This window comes from Periplaneta americana, chromosome 7, assembly GCF_040183065.1.
Source record: "Periplaneta americana isolate PAMFEO1 chromosome 7, P.americana_PAMFEO1_priV1, whole genome shotgun sequence".
In the NCBI taxonomy this organism is placed as follows: domain Eukaryota; kingdom Metazoa; phylum Arthropoda; class Insecta; order Blattodea; family Blattidae; genus Periplaneta; species Periplaneta americana.
Window position 1 is genome coordinate 52439819 of NC_091123.1, and position 22808 is coordinate 52462626.

The window sequence follows — 22808 nt, forward strand, 5'->3', positions numbered from 1 at the left end:
TATTTAAATATACATAATACAGAATATAATTACAATAGAAATAGAAACAAAATAATACAATCAATATAAAAAGAGGACACAATAATATTAACAAAATTTGAGGACCGAATAACCAGCGCTCGTGTTTGGTCGCAGTTCAGATATATTATTAATATAAGAGGAGTACAGAAAATAAAGCAAAAAAAAAAAAAAAAAGGAACTAAAATTAAAATTACAGCTACAATAAAATTATATAACATAATATTAACATAGAGAAGGATAATAATCGTACGTGAATAAAGTAAGACAATTTATGAAAAAATATATATTCCGAAATTATAGAATACAAATATAATATAGGCTGATTAATTAATACACATAGGCTATAAATTTATTTAATCAAATTGAAGATATTAACACGTTTCTAATTTTCTTGTTATATGTTAATGGGTTACATGTTAGAACTTCTGGGTGTAATTCAGTTACAGAATTATACAACCGAGGGCCAAAATTAATGCCATTATTTAGACCAGGAGATGTGAAACATTTAGGTTCTACTAATGTTGAATTATTGTTCGTCTTGTGTCATGTTTATGTGCCTGTAATATAAACTTATTACGAATTTTTATGATAAAATTTTAACAGGGTATATTTATTAATTTGTTATATAAAAAAACATTAAATTCAGAATAAATTAATTTAGTTGGATAATCAAAACGTTTCTTCAAACAAATTTTAATCATTCCTTTTTGTAATAAATTTAACGGACTAAAATTAGTTTTTGTACTTCCACCCCAAAGAATAATGTCATACTGAATGATAGACTGTAAATGGCTAAATAAACATTTCGTAGAACTCTAATGGGTAAATAGCATAAAAAATTTACGTATTTATCAATTGTTTTACGACGTTTCTTACAAAGAAGTGTAATGTGATGAGGCCATTTTAAATTTTGATCAATATTGATACCCAGATATTTCATATATGTGGCTTCTTTTAATGGTGGACATTTACAACTTTTGAGATCTAAACAATTTTCACTGTGTATTATTAGTCTACATTCATAGCTATTTTTTAAATTTTGAACACTGGCAGTTGTTAACGAAAAAGGAACTAAGGTTGATTTAGATATACAGTGAAACCCCTCATTTACGGACATCGAAGGGACTTAACAATCTGTCCGTATCTAGGAGGTGTCCTTTATTGGGAGGGAGACTCCCCAACCTAGTAATAAATTTATAATATGCATTATATATTCCAGGGCAGGGTGTTAGTTGGGAGGCTGGAGGGAGAAAGACCTTTTGGGAGGCTGAGACGTAGATGGGAGAATAACATAAAAATGGATTTGAGGGAGGTAGGATATGATGTAAAGACTGGATTAATCTTGCACATTATAGTGACCGATGGCGGGCTTATGTGAGAGCAGAAATCAACCTCCGGGTTCCTTAAAAGCCACAAGTAAGTAAATTATATATCCCATCAAGCCTTAAATGAAATTTAATGAATTTGTTTATCCACCCGCTTCCAGCTAACAAGGGGTAGCCGGCTGGGCTAGCGGTAGCCTATAAGACCCTTATTATCTTCTTTCATGTTAAGACATTTCACTCGCTTCCAGCTAACTGTATCGTCTTCTTTCATGTTAAGGAATTTCTGTACAGTCCTCAAAACTAAAATTTCGATTTTTGTGACACCATTGGGTCTTGAAATCCAAGTTCTGTTCGTAGTCAGGAGGTAAAGAAACTTTAGGACTTTCAAACAGCTGTCCGTGTCCGTGTCTCAGAGTCTCCGTAAAATAGAGTTGAATTTATCATTATTTCTATATTATTTCATTTGGGACATTAAAATCTGTCCGTATATGAGAAGTGTCCGTATCTTGGGGTTGTAGGTAAGAAGAGGTTTCACTGTATTTAAAGAAAGGAAGTTGGAAAGGAAGTTGCTACCATCCTTCTGACTGGACAATGACTGCTTTCACAAAAAAAAATCTTTGGACTAGGGTTGTTTTATGAAAACGACTGAAAATTTCCACTCCTATAACATAGGCCTGTGATGTTTTTTCCCTAAAATCTAATTCAGTAGATGGCGCTACAATACGCTCACCATATGCTTAATATCTCAAATTTGTATTTTTTGGACTATGATTCTTTCGAAACGGGCCGTCTGTCGAAGGTAAATACCTTTTTAACAATTTTAACACTTTTAACGTGTGACAGAGTAAATTTTATGTTTTTAACAAAGTGTTAACGAGAACTTTAATAAACATATGATTCTTTTTCTTTTTTTAGAAAAAAAAAAAAACATGAATTGTGCTTCTCACGACGTTAATATCTAAGTCAAGAAAATTATGGGAACTTTATCTACAAGTTTCCTGTATACCTCAATAAAGAGTACACCAAAAACCACCTTACTTACTTACTGGCTTTTAAGGAACCCAGAGATTCATTGCCGCCCTCACATAAGTCCGCCATTGGTCCCTAGGCCTATCCTGAGCAAGATTAATCCATTCTCTATCATCATATCCTACGTCCCTCAAATCCATTTTAATATTATCTTCTCACCTACGTCTCGGCCTCCCTATGGTCTTTTTCCCTCCGGCCTCCCAACTAACACTTTATATGCATTTCTGGATTCGCCCATACGTGCTATATGCCCTGCCCATCTCAAACGTCTGGATTTAATGGTCCTAATTATGTCAGGTGAAGAATACAATGCGTGCAGTTCTGTGTTGTGTAACTTTCTCCATTCTCCTGTAACTTCATCCCTTTTAGAACCAAATATTTTCCTAAGCACCTTATTCTAAAACACCCTTAACCTATGTTCCTCTCTCAAAGTGAGAGTCCAAGTTTCACAACTATAAAGAACAACCGGTAATATAACTGTTTTATAAATTCTAACTTTCAGATTTTTTGACAGCAGACCAGATGACAAAAAACTTCTCAACCGAATAATAACAGGCATTTCCCATATTTATTCTGTGTTTAATTTCCTCCCGAGTATCATTTATATTTGTTACTGTTGCTCCAAGATATTTGAACTTCTCCACCTCTTCAAAAGATAAAACCACCAAAAACCACCATCTTGTAAAAAGTCACACGGTGAAAACCAAGTGGTCTTGCGCGAGCCTGTTAGCAGGTGTTTACGTCAATGTATACACAGATATGTTGTATGAAGTCAGTACATTCCAGGCCTGCGGTTTTGGACCAGTCTGCCGTCGGTGTTCATCCTTGAAGTTAAGGCAGATTGAGCCAGGTAATGGTCAATGTAAGCTAATAGTTGACGATAATCCGTTTACCCCGCATGCAGTGTCTAGCTTTACACGGGGTAGGAAGCAAGGAGGCATCGCAATATAATTACAGTGTATTCCCCATTTCTCCAGTTAATCCTATTCAATGTTCCCTTGTTAGCACAAGAGGATTTCCGAACTAACTTGATGTGAAGGAGATCTGATATTAATCCAGACCCAGTGTAGACATAATCTGCGACCGTGATCCGCTCTAAATCAGCCGGCAGCCAGGGCACCATTGCTTCCGTATGAGTCCAGGCATTCCTATCCATTCCGAATTTTTATGCCCTCTTCATACCCACCACAACCGTCTTCATTATATGCTACCAGTATATTGGTTAATGCTCTAAGAGCCGATTCACCAATACATTACTAATTCACAATTAACTAATTGTAATTTAACTTAAATACGAAATATTATAGATATATTAATTTGTCCTACAGAATTTATCTGTAATATTGACACAATATTTTAGGAGAAAAATTCGCTCCTAAAATATTAAGTGTCAATATCATAGACTATTTCGTTTATATGACGTCATTCCATTTTCGACCAATGAAGTGTAATTAAATTTTGAATTCCAACCAATCACAGTCACACTTTGCGATAATTTCTGCAGCTAGATTTATCGCTATCAATTTATCGCATGGTCCTTCTTTTGTTTAGTCGTTGTCGCCAACTGTTTCCCAGTAAATTGATGATCATGAATACATTAAGATGCAACTACACGGTTAAACTTTTCTTTCAACTTTAAAGCAATGAATTCAAGATTCATATTTAATATTAATTGATATATTTACGCAGTGAAGACGAAGTTCAAAACGGCGCACCATGTAGACACAAACTCTTCATGCATCTTAATTGAACGTACCTTTTAAACTTGATTCTTTCAATATTCTTCCCAGATTGAACGCATACGCGATTGGAATATTGAACTGTGTAGATGCAGCTTTAGTTCCATTACACACTACAGCGAGAATGCGTTTGTCGAGCTATAAAAATGCATTCGTGTAGCACTCATTGTAAGTAACGGTCGAAACAAGGCACAGCTGACATTGGTCCTGCTTCCACGGGTAGGCCTAACGTAACCTATAAAATTGTAGCCTATAACATTTGTATTGAAATTAAACAATTAATAGACGTTCAAATTTATGTAACATCACCGCATGTCAAACTCAAAGACCTTGCATAGTAATAATGTCTTTGATCAAACTGCCTTTCGTGTGGCGTAATAAAATTCGTGTTTTAATTAGGCCTATCTATACAGAGATGACTTCACTGTGTAGCAACATGTCTCGCTGTGAATACATAAGCATTGGTATATAGCTGTCCCCACTGTTACTGTTAAATTTAATTATTATTTCAGCAGATAATGAAAATGTATTTGTTATAATAATAAGAGAAAAGTACAGTACATATAATTAACATTGTTAAACCTGTGTTTCGCTTTTCGAAATTGGCATTACTTAATAATAACATCGAATTTCTTTATTGCAATAATCGATATTTATCTACGAGTATTTCAACTTCACAATGTCTGAATAGGGTAAGTATTCGTTAATATACAATTATTAACATTTTGTGATCGAATTTTAGGGATATATTATTTAAATTTTTATTTTATTCACGAAATAGTCCTAATAAATGTCATTCGAGGTCTGAGATTTCCCAGAGATATCGGGAGATCTCAGACCTCTCGTGACATTACTACAGATAAATTCTGTAGGACAAATTAATATATCTATAATATTCTATTGAATTGAATTGAAAGAAGTGAATTGGGAGGACAAATTTAAAAGGTACGCAAAACGCGTCGTTGCAAGGGGTTCGGGGCTGCAAGAAACTAAATATGTGAGCTCCAAGCCTGTTGGCCACTAGTCTCACTCCGGGTTACGTTGCTCCACTGAAGGAGCTCTAGAAAATTTATAATATTCTGTTAGCTAGCAGTGCATAATAACTGCGGATTCCTGGCCAACAAGTCACTCAGCTGAGTGCGCTCCTAGTATAATGGCAGGTGACACTGGATACACGTTAACATATATAGGCCTATGCCTAACTCGGAGTCAGGCCACAAAGGGAAACATCGAAGGAGGAGAGTCCGATCCGGTGCTGTGGATTGAATTCGGCGTAACTCAGAGATCAGAGCGCTTGGTACGTAGAACCAAGGACCCGGGTCCGATCCTCGGTGCCGGAGCGAATTTTTCTCCTAAAATATTAAGTGTTAAATACGAAAGTTAAATCAGATTTAATTCATTTACATTTCACCAAACTAATGCGCATTTAAAATAAAGTCAATTAATTTAATTTCAAATCAAGTTAGCACGGCCTTCGGAATCATAGTAAAATCACAGTCTAGTATTATACATACAGTCAAGAAGCTTGACGTGATTTTTTGCATTTCTCGCGATACAATGCTCCATGCGGTTAGCAACTGAGAGTACTAGCCCAGATCACATATAGATTGCTCATTTCTATGTTAAAATCGGTTGCACTTTGAAGTGAACAACCGCCAGGATCGCCACCCATCCGCCGTAAACGAACACGAGATGGCAGTACAGTCACTAATGCAATTCAAATGGGAGTTATGACGTGACTCCTTATGTAACAACTAGATGGCAGCGTAGTAAACCTGACAAAACCTATAACGCCGAACAATCTGGGTATATATGATCTAGGGTACTAGGGACAATAGACTGTGGATAGTAACGATCCTAGTGGCTAGCAACTAAAGTTCAATTGTCATTGGATGCATATTCTCTACGAGCTGCGTGACCGTATATACTAGACTGTGGTAAAATCGTAATTTCGAAGGCCATGTGCCTTGTTGATGTAAGCATGGAACTTTATAGTGAGTTAATTTGTTATATTAACGACGTCATCATTAACAGAGGTAACCTCAAAACATATTAAAATGATCTAAAACAAAAAGAAGGATGGGTAGAATTTAGAATAAAGGTTGAAAAAAATAAATACAGATTTGAACGCAAAAACCCTCATCTCAATACCTTCAGCAATACTGAAGAAAAAGGGGTATATATGAAAGTAGATGACGAAAAATATCATGCAACAATTAAAATGGAAAGACTTCAAGGATTTGTATTATTCCAATGCCTTCATATGTATGTAGGCCTACATGATAAATTTGTTATTCATATTGCTAGTTGCCGTATTTTAGTAACCGAAGATTGATTAAACGTTTCTCCAATAAATGTATAATTTAAATAATATTATAAAGTACTTAACTATCAGTTGGAAATTCTAAATCACCTTCTGTACTATTCAAAATATACAATGCTTATGTTTTACTTAGTCTAAACTGCATTTGCAAATCTTTTTCGTCCACAGTTTTAAAATAATCTTTTCTTTCGGAAATTATCCTCGCCCGTCTTGGTAAGAAATCATCATTTTCAAATATTAAGTTCATCATTGTCCTCGCCATGATGAAAATTATTTTCGTTAGTGCAGAATTAATTATTTAAATGACCAAATATTGATCAATTAACTTAAATGTAGTTTAATGAGAGTTTAAAGCCCAATTGAAGGGCTGGGTGCAAGAAAGACATTTTAGGGGATGTGCCCTTTTTGAGTACAACGCTTTATTGTGTTCTCTGATCTGTTATGCATATGATGTCCAAGTTGTAGTTCAATATTGTGATCATAGAGGTCAGGAGTACCCAAAATGTAAAAGCGTGCACAGATAACATTATTACGGTTTGAATTTTCAACATCAATTTTCTCAAAACTTGCATTTGAGAGAAGTGCCTTTTTTGCACCCAACCCCTCAATTTGTGTTGGTGAAATACATTGTCCTTTTAAGTGTCAATTAAAAAAGATTTTAATGTACAATTAAAATTAAATAAACTTGGTGAAATCGGTCCTAAGACCTATAACGGAATTTCATTGAAAATTGGTTAATGCAATTTTCTACCTCTTCCAACAAATCTTTTTCCTGAGGAAACATTTGCAATGGTAGATTATATGATGTCATAAACAGAGAACGGATTTCTAAGTGCTAAAAAAGAGAGATTTAGGACTTTATAAAATTCAATTTAGGACTAAAAATTAACAATTAATAATTATAATTTTAGTAAATATGCCATTTTAGGTGGAATTTATGTACATAGAACTGGTGCTGACAATGTGTGCTTCTGAACTGAAAACTCAAATTCTATCAGTAAAAAGACTGACTATTGATTGGAAAGTTTCATTTCGCATAACGGAGTGTACTGATGCGAAAACTAATTTACAAGCTCTCGCCTAACCTGAACACCCTACCACACCTTTTATACTAGATGGACTTCTGCAAACGAACTAAGATTCCAGGAAATTAGGTAAAATCTTCTTTTCTCCATTTCTAAGAACAATATGGAACGAACTTGCCAGATCAGTGTTTGTAAGACATATGTTTTTTTTAATACTAACAAATTTATAGTCTTTTGGACATTTTTGCAATTTTAGTGGCCGTGTTTTTATTTTAAATATACGAACAATACTAAAGACCCATTTTTGATCGAAAGCTTTCATAAATTGCGTGGAATTTTCATTTTAAACGTTAATGTGTGATGTGGTTAAAACATATATTCCTTTGCCATTAAAATTTTGTATGTTTTAGTTTACCTAGCATGCACTTCACTCATTTTTTTTTTTTTTTTTAGAAATATCACTTGTATCCATCCCTTTGCTTCTGATCCCTTCAAATGTGACGCTGCATCAATTATCATCAAAGACGGATATCACACAACTAACCTCACAACTACTACATCGTCACGAACTAATTTCAAACATACTGAGTGGACGTGAGCTGTATACGAATGCTCTAATCCTTCAGCCTGTGTTATCTACCCATACTATGCAATACAAAACTTCCCTAAGCTCGATTCAGGGGAAAGTTACACGCTATTTCCTCGGCAGTCGCGTTCGATCTATAACAGTAAAATACCAACGGCAGTTGCATGAGCGAAACCTGTTTTCTTAAGAACGCTGTGTAGTATTAGCAATATTATATTTAAAGACACTTTCAGGTGCAGGCCTTATTCATTGTCAAAATTCAACGTCGGCAAAATAATGACTTAAATTTTGGAACATATTCGACAAAAGAGGTATTCCTCGACATCTTATAAGAATATTGAAGAATATCTACAAGAACACTAAAATCTGTATAAAACAATCAACTGGTCCTATTTTAGAAGAGGATATTAATATGGGTGTTAGACAAGGGTGTTCAATATGCCCGCTTTTATTTAATTTATACATTGACAATGTTATCCGGCAATGGAAATAGCAATTAAACATTACGGATAGTTGGAATAAAAAAAATTATCATGATACTCTTATATGCAGACGACCTAGTGATTCTTTCTGATAATGAAGATACATTACAAAAAAGTATATATGTTTTTTAACTTTAAATGAGCACAAACGCTACTTAGGTGTAAATTTTTCTGACATTTTGTATATTCGATTCCCTACCCTAGTGCAAACCCTAGTAACGCCGCACTTCGATTATTGTGACGTTTTGTTAAGTGACCTAAGTTCTGAATTATCAGTCAAGTTACAGCGAGCTCAGAATATGTGCGTCAGATACGTGTGCAACATCCGACGGTATGATCACATATCACCGTCCTTCGCAAGTCTCTCGTGGCTCCGACTTAAAGAACGTAGAACTTTACACTCTTTGTATTTACTCTTTCGAATTCTGCACACTTCAACACCAAATTACCTTTCGTCTCGTTTCTCTTATCTATACTCTAACCACGACGTAAATACCAGATCACTTATCTGTGGCACGCTAAGTATACCTCTTCATAGAACATCTTGTTATTCATCATCTTTTACAATATCCACCTCGCGTCAATGGAATTCCTTGTCACAAAGTATTAGGGGCTGCAAGACAATAAACACCTTTAAGAACAGCTTAAAAGATAACCTTATTAGCATTTCACTCCAATCATACTGATTTAAACTATCACTGACTACATTGTTACTTTTTTCTTTAGACATCATCCTGATTGTGCTGTATTTTAATTGTCTCGTAATAATCTCTTTCTATTATCTAATATTATTTGAAATATATTAACATTCTATGTATTTTAGTTTAATTCTGCTACACAGTTTATTTCAGTGTTTAATTAATAGTTCATAGTATTTTGTTGTTTAATTTGTAAATAACTTTTGTATACATGTAACTCTCATCTAAATCAAATTGTTGGATGCTTTGTAAGTTCATGCATATGTATATACACTTTTTGCTGGTTGAGTGGAAGAGAAGGCCTTACGGCCTTAACTCTGCCAGCTAAAATAAATCATTATTATTATTATTATTATTATTATTATTATTATTATTATTATTATTATTATTATTATTATTATTATTATTATTATTATAACCGTTTCAAATGTATATCATTTTACCTTTTAGGTGTGTTTCCAAATTATATGTAATACGCTTTGTAAAATCTGGCAACCTTTTCATAAGGGAAGCTAAATTTATTATTTATTACGAAATAGGAAAGGAATATAACAAGATCATCGGGCCTAATAAAACTAAAATCATGGCTTTTAGAGGCAACACTCCAGTGAGATCAAAAATAATTATTGATTGACAAAGTATTGAACAAGTTAGATGCTTTAACTATCTTGAGTGTAAGATATCAAGTCAAGATGAAGTAGATGTCCAACATAAATTAGAACGATTTAATCAGCTATGTGGCACTATAAAGAGAACACTTAAAAATAAAACAAGAAAGGACATAATGATTAAATTTTATAAGACAATGGCTACACCCATATGTCTATATGGCAGCGAAAGCTGGACATTAAAGAAGACAGATATAAGTAGAATTCAAGCAACGGAGATGAGATTTTTGAAATCAGTATTGGGAGTAACAAGAGAAGATAGAATAAAAAAAACGAAACTATAAGAAAGGAGCTAAATATATACAATATAAATGAAAGAAGTGTGAATTTTAGAAATAAATAGCTAGAACACGTACAACGCATGCCAGAAGAAAGATACCCAAGAAAAGCTTTGAGGTATAAACGAAGAGGGAGAAGAAATATAGGAAGACCTCATAAGAGATGGATAGACCAATTTGGAGACGCAACAGGCTAATTAGTCTAAAACATGCAGTAGAAGAAGAATAATTTTGCCTGGAACCCTCTATCAGGGACAGAGTCCGTTCACGTGATGTGAATCTATGACACAGGACCAGCATCTTTAATTTCCTGTCAAGAGAAGTCTTCCTAAGGATGGTTTTCTCTTTAAAATGCAATTCTCTCGGCCTGGCAAATCTTTGACCCCATGATAAGCAAGGATACAACAAAACCAGTGAAATACATGTCGATATAAATCATAATTCAGTGTTTTACGGAAGTTGAGTGATACAAAACTGAAGTCCCAGACACACAAGCGTGTTGTAAATAAATGGCCGCGCCAGGAACTGGGAACCAGAAGGTTGTTCGTTCGTTTCCAGCATGGCCCCTTGGAGGAAACAGAGCGCGGAGCGATGGCGCCAGCAGATGATCAATACGTCGGACCCGGGGCTACGTGAACCACTGGAGGGCGGACGGACCCAATTCGCTCTCACGCGCTGCCGCGATCATTAGCACAGTCGATACTCATTATTGCAGAACCTGCTCCAATTGAAATTGAAATTCAGGACAGCGAAAGCAAGCTGCAAAAGTCTGTATGTACATCAACTAGTCTGCACCTACTGTATAAGACACAATCAAATGTGGACTGAAAGATTCGTGGGATTTCAGATGTTTACAATAGAATTTTGGTAACAAAACTTAAGTAAAATTAGTTTTCTTCTTCTTCTTCCTCTTCTTCTTCTTCTTCTTCTTCTTCTATGTAACCAAAGGTTCAGTTCTCAAGGCCCATCTACAGACTAGAATCAAATTGTTGTTATAAAAGGCGATACTCTCTTACATGTTTTTTTTCGCCGATCGTGTTTTTTAACAACCTCACGGTTGTTATACATCTTGATGGCACAACTTTTAACACTATATCGCGTCGGAATATGTATTGCATATCTTTCTCGTGTTAAATTTTACTGTACCTGGTTAACATGTTTCGGTCTGTTATTGGCCTTCTTCAAAACTGTTCAGGAGTTCTGATGAAGGCCAATAACAGGCCGAAACATGTTAACCAGGTACAGTAAAATTTAACACGAGAAAGACATATACTGCATTTGTGCGAGATCGTGCGTATTTGCTTGGTTTCCGCACAAAACCAATCCGCGGTAAGTCTAAAATTCCACATTCAGTACTTCCAACCTAACACACATAACAATTTCCCTCTCCTTACCTCTTAAGTGACATATTGATTTTACTGCTTTAGGCTTTTAACATATTATTTTTAGAGACGTTCAATATAGTAATAATTATAAATTGGAAACTTACCACTGCAATTTCAACTAAATTGCACTGTTAAGTATTGTTTTTAAATATTTGCAAAAATTAAGTAAACTCCACAACTCCACTAAAGTTACTGAATTCGTGATGCATGTAACATTAAGGTAGCCGTGAAAAAAATCAACAAATCAACTTGCCGATGTTATTACTGCAATATGTTATATAAATAATAGTGTTAAAATATTAAAATGAAAAATAAATCATTACATAACCTTACCGTTTGTTTTAAGTTCGCATTTATGGACTGGGGAAAAAAGACAGACGTATATCACGGCCTGCTGGAGTACAGTAAACACAGAAAACATTTTAAAGCAACAATGTTGAAGATGGATATTTTTGTTTTGCAAATTTGCCGTCATTGAACAGAAGCCAAGATGGAGATTTCATTGCAACTAATTAGAAATTCCTCTTTCAACTAAGTTTCGCTTTTTCAAACTTTTCCTCGAACATGAAAACTTCAACATACCGCTCTTGTAACGCATATTACTAATTCCTCACGGATGTTGTTGGTAGGACTTGCAAGTTAAACTTATAACACATGTGCGGTAAGTAAATAAATCAAGTCAACTTTTATTTATTTACTTAAATGTTAGAACAATCAGTGTCGCGCACCACTATGTGCTATGAGGCAATACGTTAATAAGAAAGTCCTGATAACGAGCCCAGTTAATCTCTGTGGTAGCACGTATGACCCTTAGTCTATCGCCAAGAACGCCTGCCCATACGTTGATTGAGAATCGGTGCTGAAGCCTTGTTTCTTCAAGTGCATGGGAATTTTCATCAGCCCACACATGCTGATTACGAAAATTCACAACACCATATCTGCTGAACCCTGCTCATATCCGGAACCAAACTTTTCTTTTCAGTATTCCTTGCGAAATATTAGAATTCCATGCCAGGGGTGTCAACTGCGGTATGATTATCTGGTAGTCTGCTGTATTGTAGGGCAGAAAAATGCATTGCCATAAATGGACGTCACATTGAGCACCTCCTATGAACAAGTGTTCAGATTTCAGAAAGTATGTGTTGTAGGACCCATGTTTATTAGACATTTTTCTTGTTTTGATGCATACTATCACCTCCTAAAATATTGGATACTTTTCTAAGGAATTATTTTGAAATACGTTAAGTTTGAACTTTACCCACCCGAAAACCCTGCTGAATTGGAGTTGCTAACGATGATGGATATGCTAACAATTACTCCAACTCATAGAACTGTACTGAAATATTTAAATACCTGCGTCATCAACAATAGTAACTGAGTAAGTTTCGACGATGAAATTCACTAAGTTTACAAGACAGCTAAAAATCAAACAAAAAAAAAAAAAAAAACGTTTCACAATCCAGCGACCAAATTTAAAGGCTGTTATAGAATGTATAGCTATTGGATAGATACAGTTGCTTTCAGAAACGAGCACAGATTAAACTGTTCGATATAGCTATGCAATATATGTTACAGGGTGTTTAAGGAGGAATGTAAAATACTTCGTGATAATGTAGTTTGGGGTAACCTACATCGATTTAACCTACTATAAGTTACATATGTCTGAGGTCTAACGGTGGGGGGATATTAAAAGAAAAAATACTGGAACATCTTGCGATTCCGTGTACTATACTCGATGTGTTACGCCATTCTTTCGCACACGGCAGCATCCGAGCTCCACAACGCCTGCGTAACACACACATCTTGAACAAACGTTCGCTTCAGATTTCATTCGTGTATTCGCATAGTGAATATACAGGATTTTGTGTTGGCAGTGCATTGGTTGCTGTTGAAGAATACAGGAGGCATTTTCCTAATCAAAGAGTTTCAGCCAGCTGTGCCTTTTCCGATGTTTTCCAGATGTTATCTGAAACTGGCAAGCTACCAAGTGTTTCAGTGACGTCAGGCAAAGAACCGGTACCGGTACCTGATGTGAAATTACAATTCATGAAATCCATAAGGGCAACCTCAGTAATTTGTCTTGTGTAATTATTTTCTTTTCTTTCTGAGTTTGTACTTAATTACGAAATAAACCTATTTAAACAACACAAAATGTAGTATTTTAAATAATGTATCACATTACTATGTTCTAAACCGTAGAAATATGTCTATAATACCCCTCTCCATTTAAGAGTTCGCCCATCAATAACTTCCCAACCGTTACATTTCGGACATAGATATATGAGGTTAAACCGTTATAGGTTAACCTAAACTACATTATCTTGAAGTATTTTACATTCCTCCCGAGACACTATATATCTTGAGCTTTATGTAGCCAGGTATAGGTGAATCAACATCACTAATGATCTTGAGAGAGTGGCAAAACAAAATATCAATTGTTGGTTTTGGATGCATGAGGAAAGTCACTGAAAATCCTCCTCGGGACATCAGATGGAATGTATTTGAAGGGCTTGAGGACTTAAATTACGCCGACGATATCTGCCTCTTGGCTCAACGCTTTGAGCGTATGCAAGAAAAAGTTTCTGATTTGCATAAAATTTCTGGCCCAGCAGAATTTAAAATAAATATTGGAAAAACAAAAGACCTGCGCATAAATTATAAGACTCCGAGAAAACAAATGATTGGAAATAAAGCAATAGTGTAGGTTTCATCATTCACTTATATCGGGAGTAACAGCCAAACTGGTGGAACATTTTTTATGTTGTTATTAATAGAATAAAGAGAGAAAATTCCATATTCGTCCAACTTTATCCTTTTTGGAAGAATAAGTACATCTCTAGAAGCATAAAATTAAACATTTTCAGAAGCAATGTAAAAGCTGTATTCCTGTATGGGTCTGAAACAGGGTTTAAGCTAGAAAATAAATAATTGTTGCACAAATGCACAAATGAAAAATTATGTTTGTGCAAATTGCATAATGCTTGTCCAATATTATAAATATTTATGTACTTATTTATTTATTTATTTATTTATTTATTTATTTATTTATTTATTTATTTATTTATTTACAATATAACAAGAAAAATTATATCTCAATGCAATTAATCCACAGTAATAACGAGTGACAGAATGAATGACATAAAAAAACAACTGAACATACAAACACAAATAATAATAATAATAATAATAATAATAATAATAATAATAATAATAATAATAATAAAATAATGGTGCAGAAAGATAAAATTAATAAAGTATGTGAAAACAAAAAGTTAGCCACCGGCGTGGCTCAGTCGGTTAAGGCTCTTGCCTACCGGTCTGAAGTTGCGTTCGGACGCGCGTTCAATGCTTGGGCTGGGTTTTTTCTGAGGTTTTCCCCAACCGTAATGTGAATACCAGGTAATCTATGGCAAATCCTCAGCCTCATCTCGCCAAATATCATCTCACTATCAGCAATCTTATTGAAGCTAATAACCTAGTAGTTGATACAGTGTCTTTAAATAACCAACTAAAATAAAATAAAAAACAAAAAGTTAAGTAATTCGTTTCTTTGAGTTCTATTAGTTTTAATCCATCTTACTACGCTCTAGATATCTTACTTATGTAAGTAAATCATTAGATGTAGTTATGTTTAGAAACAATTACTGCTGAATTTACATCACATTAAAATACGTTATTTTATGGGCACTCTAAACATTGAAATTCTTTACTAGTAGGCCCTTCAAGATTTATTGTTAGCAGAGTGCTAACTCTTTTTACTGAAAGGCGGTGTCTATTTCCAGTTTTTACAAGATTCATCCAACTACAAACCTCGCTCAAAATAATTTACAGTATGCGATGAAATTATATAAATCAACTAGAAGAAGTTGTTCACTTAACTTACATGAATTGTACCGACTATTTGAAATCAATTCTTGCACATTTATTGCTCAATACCTTTTTTAAAATTGCCATTGCCTTTTAAATTCAAATTAGTTCAAACAGATGTCTGAGTTCATTTTCTCCATTCCCATCTTCGTTTCTGAAGTCCTATGTGGTTGTCGTATTTTTGCAGATTTACATTCAAAGTGTTGCATTTTTAGAAGTCGAGTGGAAAAATGCGACTTTTGCTTAAACCCTGATCTGAAACTTGGTCAACTGGTCATATTTTTAATAGAAAATTACACATCTACATAAACAGATGCCTGAGAAATATTTGAAGAGTCCACCGCAAGAATGATGGATGTCACTTTCTTGTCGAAAATGAACCAAGACTGTCAATGCATAGCTTAAGACATATACAATGTACATGATAGTCATTGTCCAGTAATGATCGGAAAATCACAGTTAAGCTTTGAGCGCTAAGCATTTCAAACTTTCAATTGCTTCTCCTGCAAAATGTATTCCAAATGACATCCATCATTCTTGCAGTGGACTCTTCATTTACTGGCCAGTAATAATATGCAATGAAAATTTATGGGAACTATCCAATGAAGAATCCATCGAAATTCAAATTAAAAGACGTAAATGGAAGAAAGCCGACTGATACAATTCAATGACAGGCTTTGGAGTGGAATCCCCAGGGTGTTTGGAAGGTGGGAGGATCGTGGAGGAGATCTGTAAACAAGAAGGTGGACAGTATGGGAAAAATATGGAATGAGACTAAAGCTATGGCAGCCAATCTGGTCAGATGGAGAGCTCTTTTTGATGTCCTATGCTCCACCAAGGAGTGAAAGGATCTACTGTTGCTGCTACTACCACTACTTCCCTATCAACTGAGCTTCACGTTCAGAAAATATAATGCATTTTTCTCGCATTCCTCTGTTATTTATGTAACCTCTAACCCGGACACACTGTATTAGCTAAATTGTAACATGATCCCTAAATCTCCAGGACCACAAACGGGTAATTTCTATTCCCTCCCCAGATAGGCGAGTGGAAGGCACGATTTGGCACCAGTCATCAGACTAAATTAAATGAAAGCTGAATACACTCCGAAAGCTATATTTTCACGGAAGTTATCTACGTCCCTCGCGGGAACGACGTCTAGCTACGGGCAATATAAAGAGCCGATATTAGCCATTCCCTTGCATCAAGCATTCATCCATTCATTCAGGTGTAATTCGCGGGGGGGGATAGCATTATTTCACCAAGCCTTACTGTTATATTTAATGTTACCCTTTTTACGTCTCCGATCTAAATTGTGTCGAAACATGTAGAGTGGGTATAAACCACAAATCAGCTGGGGTTAGGGGGGACTGGGGGATCGGAAGCGTGGTCCACCATACTCCCCACGTAGTAGATCAGGCGCACGCATTTTATAATTTAAAGCTGCAATCCCCACATGGGATAACGGCTACAGATTCAATATGAAACATGCCCCAAAAAAATGAACAAGCTTTTTACATGCAGCAGATTCTGTAATTATATTAGAGTCAAAATGATGACTATTCAATTTAATGATGTTTAATTACGTCCTGTATTGCTGCGTTACTAATATAATACAGGGATAAATGTACATTAGACCGAGTTAAAACCCGTGAAATGCATTTAGATCAATAAGCCTGGGACAGTATGAGAGATCGTGTAAGTAAACGTTAGAAGTATCAAAATGCAGACATCAGAAAGACTTAAATGAAAGTGATATGTTAAAAGCAAAACAGAAAATAATAACGAAGAGGAATGAATGATGAGAAATGAATAAAGAGAAACAGAAAATGCAGGAAATTAAAAGATAAATGATTGGACAAAAGAGTAAGAGACGAAAAAGAAAGAGGCCAAAGCTATTCCGGTGGTGGATAATATATATATATCGGATTTATAAAATAAAACCATCTGCCCCTCAATAAAGGTGACTACAAGGATCCAGAAAACAAATACATATATAAAAGTTTACAATGAAACAATGAAAATACATACAATAAATTTCAAAATAATACTAAACTATTAGTTGAAATAGAGATGAAAATGCAAAATTTGAAGGATTTTCTCAACATTGTAAAATGTGAATCTCTTAAGATGTTATATGTGTATTTGGAGATGGTGCCACGAACTCCAAAAAGAAGTCAGTGTACTGATCAACGATTAGCCATGATTTTATACTGCTTGTTAAAATAAGGAATGCAAGGTTCATAGATGATTCTCTTTTCACCATCAGTAAGTTTTGGCTGTTGTGCATCTCTTTCAAACCTGACAGTCGGGTCTAGTATTGTTCCTGTGTTCCTTTTTCTATCACTGACAACAATATCTCTTCGTCTTGTTGAGTTATCTTCCGAGATACAACACTCTTCTTCATGGACTTCTAATCCTTGTTGTCTTAGGATGTCAGCAAACATTGTCCTTATCTTGTGATGGCGGTTGTTCCGCAGTAACTCAGTCTTTCGGCAGAAACCCAACACATGTCCTAGTGTTTCAGTCTCGTCACAGCCTGATTTATACTCATGCAATTTGGAAAACTGAACTATAACTTTACAAATGTGTATACCTTAGTGCCTACAAATAAAACTATAGTAGAAATAAATGCATGTTATAATTCTTTATAAGATCTGGTTAATAATATACAGATTATAAAAATATTAATCATAGACGACATTAATGCAAGAGTTGGACATGTTGAAAGTTGAAGGTATTACAGAATATAAAAATATACATCATAAACGACCTTAATGCAAGAGTTGAAGATGTTAAAAGTTCAAGGCATTAGAAACCACCATAAACGAAACAACGATTTACAGTAAGTGAAATGGAAATTTTTTTTTTAGAATGTTATGCTCAAATGAGCAAAGAATTAAATTATTCAAATCAACTTTACAGGGTGTTGTACCTGAAATCTTGATTTGCATAATACACGTCACTGTTCGTTAACAGAAAACCACAATTTAAGTCACACGGAGTTGGTGTGCACTCGAAGTTGGTTGCTTGACGGTTGTCAGCCCACTTTGAGGTCTGTGAATATAGAGGGAAAAATTCGATCGGTGTCGGGTAGAGTTCCGGGGTAGCTCAGTTGGTAGAGCGTTGGTACGTTAAACCAAAGGTCCCGGGTTCGATGCCCGGCCCCGGAACAATTTTTCCCTCGAAATTATTCAAATCAACTTTACAGGGTGTTATACCTGAAATCTTGATTTGCATAATACACGTCACTGTTCGTTAACAGAAAACCACAATTTAAGTCACACGGAGTTGGTGTGCACTCGAAGTTGGTTGCTTGACGGTTGTCAGCCCACTTTGAGGTCTGTGGATATAGAGGGAAAAATTGGATCGGTGTCGGGTAGAGTTCCGGGGTAGCTCAGTTGGTAGAGCGTTGGTACGTTAAACCAAAGGTCCCGGGTTCGATGCCCAGCTCCGGAACAATTTTTCCCTCGAAATTATTCAAATCAACTTTACAGGGTGTTATACCTGAAATCTTGATTTGCATAATAATAATTTGTTTCCTAAAATACAGAACATTATAATATATGTTCAAATAGTGTTGGTAAAGTCAGCCCCTACTATGAAAAATGCGGTAAACTGAGTCCCTGCCAAAAAAAAAGGTGTGAAGGTAAACTGAGTCCCATACAAAATGTGTGTAAGTAAACTGAGTCCCGGCTAAATTCTATCACGACAAAATCTTACTTCCCAATTTACCCGGCTCGGAACTGAAAAAAACTCGTACAAGTTAAGAGGAGCTTCGCGTGATAAAGAATGTTTCAGGTTTCTAAAATTTTGCAAATGAGAAATATTCTTCTTTATTATCATAGCACAGGATCTCACACAGCAATTAAAAAAAAAAACAATTAATGCAAAATTATAACGGAACATCTGACTAGATTAATCATACAGTCCTGACCTTACGTCATCACGCGTGCGTCTATTTAAACAGTAAAAGATTGATTGCGAGGATAATGATACTGATGACAAGAATGCTTAACAGTCTTCAGGAAGTGATACATTCAGACTAAGGCAAAATTTTCAGAACGGATATACAAATAATCTTGCCGAATTCTACAGAAAAGGTGTTGAACTATGTTACTAAGTGTAAAATTTGTCACTAGAAGTTTGGTTACGAGATAAATTTCAGCAATCCATCTTCGGTAATATTCGGAAAAACAAAATGTAATTTTCGCAAAGATTTTCACTACCGAAAAAAAAAATGAGAATGGAATCAAAAACAACTAAACAATTTTTAACGTCGTTTTTGTTTAGTGGGCTTTTCAGTACCTGTTTTTACGAAACGCGGAGAATCGACAAACTAGACATACGTCTAACAACACGTCTAAGAGCTGAATTTATTTTTCAATGGTGGTTTCTCTTTATCAATTCAGATGCACGAACAGAGGATGTACAGTAACTTATATTTTATTCTACTGATATACTAGGACATTTCGAAATTTGTACTCTCAATAAATCATGGCAACTTACATATTTAGCATTGCAGGTAGTAGCAAACAATGATACCAACTGAAATCGTATGTACATACACAGATCAACCTTGTGAATTGTTTATTTAGCGATTGACACACGACTATCTATGTCAACTGTGAATTAAAATAAAAGTTTAGGTGAAAGAAGTCAATAATATTGTAATATTACTGCAAAGTATTAGATGTAATTGGCTTCAAATGTGACAAGAAGATTAATAAAATACAAGAAAACATATATGTATCGTCTTAGAGCAAGATTGTTGCGACTTCAATTATGGGAGAACTATCATTGGATTATCAACAGTAATCACACTAGAGGTTTTGATTTATCTAGAGAAAATCAAAACTCGAGTGGGATTTAATTGACTATTACACGATTAGAAGAAAGTATATAAAGATTAGAAGTAACGAAGTACTCCAATACAATAAAATATTAATTGACTTACGAAAATACAAAACTGTCTTCAAATTCGTACCATCTCAACATTATAAATATTACGCTAATAGATAGCAGTAATGTGTTACGAATAGCTGTTTCCTTATCAGTTGTGCCAACTGTGGAATCTTTATTGAATTCTGTAGACGGTTACTAGTCAAGAAGGCTTTGTTGATTCAATTTCATTTTTATTAAAACAGTTGCATCCCACTTCAATTATCCGGATCCCAGTAATCAACGTCACTTGACAGATGATTTTCAATAAATCTTAGTATTAAACAATCTCTGATACGTGACTATTCATAATATCATATAGCAGAAGCTATAACATAACCTAAATAATATAAACGAGTGTTAGAAAAGTTTTAATTAGGGATGATGAAATAAACAAGAAACATTTTAATTAACGATGATGAAATAAAAAATAAACATGAATAATTTTAAAAGAAACAATTATTGAAAGTACAATTTTCAAATTTGAATGTTTTAGTGGTTGGTGTTAGTGTTTTATATTAGACGTGTGCGTAAAAGAAGTGGAACTCATTGATGTAAATGGCGTATTCCTCAACTTATTCAGGATTTCCGAATGGTGCTCTTCATTTATTTGTAAATAGGATTTCAGGGAAGATGCATTGGTATGACCAGTGATCTTTATTAATTCTTGTTCTTGAATACCAATGTGAATCATATTTGAAAGTGCTGTGCATCGACTGGAGTGGTTCATAACTTTCTGTTTTTAGACGTCCAGACCAATGCAGTTTGAAATGTTGGCAAACAAAGAAACAAATGCTAGGGTAGTGATAAAATTAAACAAATGCTAGGGACGCGATAAAATTAAACAAATGCTAGGGACACGATAAAATTGTGCGATAAGCAGCCATGATTGGTTGAAATATGTCCTTTCGTATCGTTTTATTGGTCAAAAGTAGTATGATGTAGTAAAAGTGTAATAGACATTATAAAAACGACAGACATAATCACATTTATAATTGAAGAGCGTGATCCAAAAAGTTGCTAAGACCATTTGGCCATTTTTATGATTCATTCATTCATTCATTCATTCAATCATTCATTGATTCATTCATTCATTCATTCATTCACAGTGATCTGTCCAAGGACAGGTCTTTCACTGCAAACCCAGCATTCTCCAATCATTCCTATTTTCTGCCTTTCTCTTTGTCTCCGCATATGATCCATATATCTTAATGTCGTCTATTATTTGATATCTTCTTCTGTCCCGAACTCCTCTCCCGTTCACCATTCCTTCAAATACATCCTTCAATAGGCAGTTTCTTCTCAGCTAGTGACTAAGCCGATCTTGACTATTTGTAATTTTATGTTATGTAAGTGATCTTGACTATTAGTAATTTTCTACTATATTTTATGTAATTTCTAAGGTATTTTCTCTTTGTGCTGTTTTGTGATCTAATTTTGTATTTAATGTATATTATTGAAACCTGGTTGAGTGGAAGAGAAGGCCTCATGGCCTTAACTCTGCCAGGCAAAATAAACTTGCTGCTGCTGTTGCTGCTGCTGCTGCTGCTGCTACTACTACTACTACTACTAAACCAACTCCTTCTTCTCTTCCTGATCAGTTTCAGCATCATTCTTCCTTCACCCACTCTTACCAACACAACTTCATTTCTTATTCTCTCTTGATCTGCTTGAAAACACTTTCAATATGTATTAACCAAGTACATACAAGCCTTCAAACATATTATTTTGCTATCAGATTTATTTAAATCTGAAACGTCCACTACTATTCTGCGACAATTTAAAATACCATTTTGAAATCAAATAATTTTCCTAGGTAACCAAAAGTACCAACTGTTACAGCGAGATATTGCCATCATAGGAAGACATCTCATACTGATTTTAACTAGACATCCAGAGCCATATTTACTTTTTCACATTTTCTTCTCTTGCGTTTGCTTACTTAACAGATGTTTACTTTCTTCTGAACGAAGCAAAATTAAATATTTTTTCTACGATTTATCTCGCTGTTTCCGGACAAGATGTAATTACTCATCATACTAAAGATCTGTGTAAACTTTGTGATTTTTACATCTAGGAATTCTCTGATGGGATAGAGCGTGACGGGTAAAAATTAAAAAAATATATATAACTCACCTATTAAATTAAATTAAAAGTGTGAAAAAAAAGTATTTAACTTGTATGTTAAAATTTATTTCGCGAAGTTTTTATGGTAGAACATGCAACATTTTGAACTGTTTTTCAGTAGAGGCATCACAGATTATATACAGAAAGATATATAGAGTTTAATGTGGACAAAGTAATCTGTGGTTAGGTGTTTGTCGAAGAATTCTCTTCGCCTCTCAATAGATTTTGTGTTTTATATTAACTTTTATGTAAGAAATACGAAACATCATAGATATGCAAAACAGAAGCGACTAACGCACAAGAAATAAAACTAT

General features: G+C 34.7%; 1 non-coding gene across 1 annotated transcript; it reads left to right on the top strand.

Moving 5' to 3' along the window:
• The first annotated feature begins 18526 nt into the window (after positions 1-18526).
• TRNAN-GUU (transfer RNA asparagine (anticodon GUU)) lies at positions 18527-18599 on the top strand. The gene has a single exon. It is a non-coding gene; the product is annotated as a tRNA-Asn (tRNA).
• Positions 18600-22808: the final 4209 nt, after the last annotated feature.